This window comes from Onychomys torridus, chromosome 23 (assembly GCF_903995425.1).
Source record: "Onychomys torridus chromosome 23, mOncTor1.1, whole genome shotgun sequence".
NCBI lineage: Eukaryota > Metazoa > Chordata > Mammalia > Rodentia > Cricetidae > Onychomys > Onychomys torridus.
Window position 1 is genome coordinate 56,576,542 of NC_050465.1, and position 6,441 is coordinate 56,582,982.

At 47.2% G+C, this 6,441-nt stretch overlaps 2 non-coding genes across 2 annotated transcripts; both read left to right on the forward strand.

Annotated features, from left to right (window-relative positions):
* The first annotated feature begins 937 nt into the window (after positions 1-937).
* On the forward strand, positions 938-1,128 carry LOC118573519. The gene has a single exon (XR_004943632.1). It is a non-coding gene; the product is annotated as a U2 spliceosomal RNA (small nuclear RNA).
* Positions 1,129-3,596: 2,468 nt separating this feature from the next.
* On the forward strand, positions 3,597-3,787 carry LOC118573518. The gene has a single exon (XR_004943631.1). It is a non-coding gene; the product is annotated as a U2 spliceosomal RNA (small nuclear RNA).
* The last annotated feature ends 2,654 nt before the right edge of the window (positions 3,788-6,441 follow it).

Sequence of the window (6,441 nt, forward strand, 5' to 3'; positions counted from 1 at the left end):
AGTCCTAATACTGTGCCACTAAATGCCACATCTGCCTTCCTATGGATGTTTTAGCTGCATGTGTACCTCGTGTGAGCCTGTTGTCCACAGATGCCAGAGAGGATGTTGAATCCCCTGAAACTGAGGGACAGTAGAGAGGTACCATGTGGATAATGGTATTAACCGAATCCGGGTCCTGCCAGAGCAGTCAAGTACTCTTAATCACTCAGCCATTTTTTTCCCACCCAGCATGCTGTGTAGGTCTTTGAGAATACCCGGGGATGCTACACATAGCAGTGTCCTGGTCCTGCCCCACTGCCAATGTCAGGCCTAGGGTTAAAATAAGAGGGACCACCGTTAATTTGGGAGGGACCAGGAGAGGCAGGAAGGCCGGGGACACCCACGTGGTTCGGTCGCTAAGAGACTAGGTGAGGGAGGGGAGGGCATGGTGTGTGTCCAGCAGTTTCAGGGTTTGGGGAAAGCCGCGCAGACGCAGCTCCCGGGGGTCCAGAATCCCTCCGTCCATCAGACTCTCTGACATCCGCTTCCCTGCGCCGCCTGCACGAAGAGGAAACAGTCTCTCCGGGGACGGTTGAAGCTCGTCTGCCCGCCCACGCAAACTAGGAACAGTAGGTCACCCGGTTTCTGCCACCATCAGCCTCCGGGTCTCAGGAGCATCCCCTTCCTTCCCCGGCTCGGTGACGCCACGCCCCCGTGAGGGGCGGGGCATGCAAATCAGCCGCGGCGGGCGCCCGCGGGAATGCCGGGAGCGCAGGGGTCGTGGAAATTGTAGCCGAAGCTGTGGATGTGAGAGGGCGAGTGGGGGGCCGAGGACGCGGACGCGGACGGGCCGCGGAAGGAGGCGCGGGGCAGAGCCGGGAGCGAGGGTTCCGAGCGGTGACCACGAGGTCATTGTGGGTGGAGGGCGCGGAGCAAGGCCGGTGGTTGGTTGTCGGGTATCGCTTCTCGGCCTTTTGGCTAAGATCAAGTGTAGTATCTGTTCTTATCAGTTTAATATCTGATACGTCCTCTATCTGAGGACAATATATTAAATGGATTTTTGGCACTAGGAGTTGGAATAGGAGCTTGCTCCGTCCACTCCGCGCATCGACCTGGTATTGCAGTACTTCCGGGAACGGTGCACCCCCTCGGGGAAATAACTTTGGTTGAATATAAGGATGATTTTGCTTAATCTTAGAATCTGTGTTTTTTTGGGAGAGGCTTAAAGTTTTGACTATGGATTACTCACGTACAGCGAGATGGATTTTAGTATGTTCTGTTTACTTTCACATTGGGTCTTTATGGCCTGTTAGCGTTTTTTTTGTGCTTTTTTTACTACTCTTTATTGATTTCAGAAGTTTGCATATGTGACTATTAATGGGACCTTTCGTTTAGTTTGTTGTACCTGAGATTAGTAGGTTTGAGGGAAGAAAACAAAGTCATTTACAATGTTGCTTTTTAATGGTACTTGATTTCTGTGTGTGCCTGTTTCTTTGATATTCATTTTTGAGGCAAGGTAACCAAGGAAACGGAGCGAAGGAGTAGAGTAGGACACATTTTCATAGTAGGGTGTCATTCCTAGCACTCAGATAGAAATGGGCATTATAAATTGTGACCAGGGGAAAAAGATTGAACAACCCCATTGACAAGCATGCTGTACAGAGAATAGCAAGAAGGAGGATATGGTTGTTTTGTTCATGTCTTTTATTTCCAGGCTCTTCATGCTCCCAAACAAGAATTTCCCGCCCTCAAAGGCAAAGTCCAGATCGCCTGTTTGTGCTATATGGCCACTGGTTTCTAAAACCCCAAAAGTGTGGTCGTGCACACATGCAACTCGTCTGCTCTCATCCAGGGATGAGTTAATTGGTGTCATTCTCCTGCATCGGGTAGCCTGTCCTGAATGTCTTTTCTGTTAACTCAGAGAACAGCTCTTCCCCAGCAATTCCATACAGATGGAAGGAACCAGGCTTCAGAGCATGTGCCAGTTTCATGCACACCCGCACAGTGCTCAGGTGAAGAGGAACCGGGGGGCAGGAAAAGTGAGACCTTGGACTAAGCAGGACAGGGATGGTTTCCTAAGGAAAATCAGCTATAAGCACAGAGGAAGGCAACAGGCAGCCCAGACCTTCTATGTCTTCTCCTTTCACAGCTAAATGGACTCCCACAGCTCCTTGTACACTTAGTAGTGACGGTGCTTGTTTTGTGTATGAGTTTGTGTGTGTGTGTGTGTGTGTGTGTGTGTGTGTCTGTGACTTCCTGAAGTGTTCCATTTACTGAATGTTTAGTATCACATTGATAAACCAGCCTGCCTCTATCTTAGGCTTGAAACTAGATTCATTCCTGTTTATAATTAAACGACTGTTTCTCCAGGATTGGTCCTGTAACCTTAACTATAAATGGTTTTGTATTGTTAGTCCAAGAAAGGGTAATCATGTCTTTGTTTCAAAAGTTATTATAGCACTTATTGTTACGACCACCTTGCAACCATGTCTGTTTTAGGAGGTTTTTTGTTGTTTTTCTTTTTAAATTCATGTTTGTTTTCCAATGTTTCTCTGTGTAGCTTTCCCCCTCTCTTGTTCCCTTTTCGCTTTTCCTTGTCCTGTAATCTGTCATTGTCTCATTTTCTGCCCTCTGTCCCTCTGGGGTAAGATTGTGTATTGAGAACTTGGTCTTGGGGTGTCTTGGACTCATACTGTTTTCTTTCACTCTGTCTATTAAGGGCTCTGCTAATAGAGTAGGGAGTCCACTCTTCCCTAACATGTGACAAATGTCATTTATCTTTGCATCATTATTGCATTTGATCCTGTTAAGCAGCAGTAATTTTTTAAAATTTATTTTATGTGCATTGGTGTGAAGGTGTCAGATCCCCGGGAACAGGAGTTACAGACAGTTGTGAGCTGCCATGTGGGTGCTGGGAATTGAACGCCTGTCCTGTGGAAGAGCAGCCAAGGCTCTTAACCACTGAGCCATATCTCTTCAGTCCCCAGCATCGGTAGTTTTAACCTGAAAACTGTAGAAAAGTTCAAAGACATCACACAATTTATTAAGGAATTTCACAACTCTTATTTTTCAACATTTATTACGGTTTTTACCTATATAAATAAGTTTGCCTTGACAACACTGTGGAAACACTTAACAGAAAATCGCTGGAACTCCAGACTCCCTACTCTGCTCAGGGGACTCCGAGCCAGCCTCTCAGCAGGGGAAGATCGTCGTCCTTCAGTAGGTCCGCCCTTCGCCACCGTCCTGCCTCGGTGGTTCTTGAGGTGCACGTGTCTGTACACCCGCCCGCTTGGGGACTGTTTCTGGTGGACGCAAGCCTGCCTGTGCAGTACCTGGAGGCTGCGGGGAGGAGGCCCGGTGCCACGCCCCTGTGAGGGGCGGGGCATGCAAATCAGACGCGGCGGGCGCCCGCCGGAATGCCGGGAGCGCGGGGTCGTGGAAATTGTAGCCGAAGCTGTGGATGTGAGAGGGCGAGTGGGGGGCCGAGGACGCGGACGCGGACTGGGCCGCAGAAGGAGGCGCGGGGCAGAGCCGGGAGCGAGGGTTCCGAACGGTGACCACGAGGTCATTGTGGGTGGAGGGCGCGGAGCAAGGCCGGTGGTTGGTTATCGGGTATCGCTTCTCGGCCTTTTGGCTAAGATCAAGTGTAGTATCTGTTCTTATCAGTTTAATATCTGATACGTCCTCTATCCGAGGACAATATATTAAATGGATTTTTGGAAGTAGGAGTTGGAATAGGAGCTTGCTCCGTCCACTCCACGCATCGACCTGGTATTGCAGTACTTCCGGGAACGGTGCACCCCTTTGGGGAACTAACTTTGGTTAAATGTAAGAATTGGGTTTTCCTCTTTTGTGTGCGTGCTCTGTTTGTATCCGGGGACTCTTCAAAAGTCATGAGTAGGATAACTTTGTGGCCTTTTCCAGGTTGTATTTCCATCGCATGATGTCATAATTACGGGCTTAGTCTTCCATGTGTAATGTTAGTTGTACCTGAGATTAATAGGTTTAGAGGGAAGGAACCAAGGTCATTCTCAAAGAATTTTTAAATGTTACTTGTGTTTTGTGTGTGCCTGTTTCTTTGATATTCACTTTTGAGGTCTTGAGGCTAGGTGCAGTCAAGGGAACTTGACTAAGGAAATAGGCCTAAGGAGTAGAGTAGGACACATACTTTTCATAGGAGGGTATCTCTCCTAGCACGCAGATTGAAACGGAAATGGGTATTATAAGTTGTGACCAGTAGAACGCATTCCTGAGGAACCCCATAGACAAGCATGCTGTACAGAGAATAGGCAAAGAGGCAATGGTTGTTTTGTTCATGTCTTTTATTTCCAGGCTCTTCATGCTCCCAAACAAGTATTTTCCTCCCTCAACTGCAAAGCCCAGATTGCCTGTAAGTGTATATGGCTCTGTCTCTTCCAGCTAGTAAAAGACAGTGGATCAGAGTCCCCCAAGGGAAACGCTTGGGAGAGTAAGGGTGAAGAGCCATAAAGAGCCCAATAGGGCAGGAAACTGCTTACCTGAAAAGAGCAAAAAGCCAAGCATTTCAGTTACAGCTGAGCTTGAGGCATCAAGGATTTTGAGCATTTCAGAATGAAAAGGTGCTCCTAATTGCCCTAACACAGAGATCCCCTGAAGCGATGCAAACTGTTAGGCATTGTATCCTAGCTTCTAACCAACAACTGAGAAGCAACTAGCCAGTACCTCCGAGTTTGAGTGCATTCCGGGGATACTAGAGTTCCTGCAGCATAGAGCTGAGGCAGGAAGGTGAAGGACCCGCAGGAAAAATTGCTAATAAACAAACAAAACTAAAGCTAGTGTGAACGGCACAGTTGTCTGCTTTCCTAAAAGTCCTGGGTTGATAGGTCCACAACTTCAAAAAGAAATCTGAGCAGGACAGTTGTGGCACACGCCTGTAATCCCAGCACTCGGGAGGCAGAGGCTGGCGGATCTCTGTGAGTTCAAGGCCAGCCTGGTCTACAGAGCTAATCCAGGACAGGCTCCAAAGCTACAGAGAAATCCTGTCTCCAAAAACCAAAAGAAAAAAAAAAAAAAGAAAAAAAAAAAGGAATCTGAGAAAAGTTTTCCTATCAGAGAAAGGACATTTCTGGGAAAACAGTAAAGCTGAACTGTGTCTGAAGCAGTTGTGCAGCTGAGTCAGAACACTGGGAAAAGAGCCCAACCAGGGCAGAACAAAACTATCCAGGAGTAAAGCTTTCTTTTCTATCAGAATGCATCTTTTTGAGAAAAGCTTTGTTTCAACTGACTCCAGGTGAGATGAGGGAATGTAGCCCTGAGGGGTGATTGCCTCTGACATAAACTCTGTCCTTGAGCATCTAGACAAACAAATGCAACCCACGGGGGGGGGGGGGGGACTGGGTCAGGTGAAGGCCTGATGAGGCAAAACACCTGTCATAAATGCAAGCTTAAGGGGAAAAAACCCTCCTTTGTTAAAAAAGCATAAGCTTGATTTTCAGTCTGTATGCAAACCACTCAGACCCTGAAAATAGAGATGGACTAAAGCCCCTAGCTTCAGAAGCAGAAAAGCTGCCACTGTGGCATTGGGAAAATGTTTCTGGGACAGAGGGGATAAACTGAGATCAAACTGGGAACTGTCTGGGAGAAAGACTCTGAAGAAACGGAGAAGGGACAGATTCCTCCCCAGAAAATGCATGATCTGAAAAAACTGCTAGAATCTGAAGCAGATTGGGGGGGGGGGGGAGAAGCCCCCATCTCCAAAAGCAGCTAGCAGAGGAACAGAGCTTGCAGCCTGAGAGATCTGAAGCTCTGTATCTGGGGGGGGGGGGGGGGGGGGTGGGGGCGGGTCGAAATAACAAAGATCAGTGGAAGAAAATCTCTCAGAAGGAGCTATGGAAAAGCTCTGCTGTAAAATGGTTTTGTTTTTCACTGACTGGCTAAGGCAAACAGAGGAAAATTGCTCTCAGGAATGCCTGCCTCAATGCACACTAACCAGGAAGGTGTGGTTCTGATTTAGGGCCAGTGTTAAATGAAGGAGAGACACCTGTTAAAGCCAGCTGAGGAGTGAATAGAAATCTCCCAATGTCCCGTAATTGAAAACACAAAACGCTTGGTTCAGATCTCCCGTGATGAAAGCAGAAACTTGAATTTTTAATAGGAAAGCAAGCTCTGTGAGAAGAGAACTGGAGAAGTTGACTTTGAAACCCGAAAAGAACAATGAAGTTCATAAGGCAGCTTGTAACAACGACTGCTGTAAGAGAAATGCTTTCTGGGAAATGTAGTTTTTCAGCTAAGATGGTGAATCTGTCCAAAAACTTTTTTCAGCTCAGAATGAATGCTTAATCTTACCTCTTGAGAATTCAGATCAGACAAAAAGCTACCTATAAGAGCAAACAAGCCACTTAAAGACCCTTAAAAAAGGCAAGAGAAAGCCGTTTATACACTGAACATTGTCTTAGATATGAAGAAACTTAAGGGAAATTT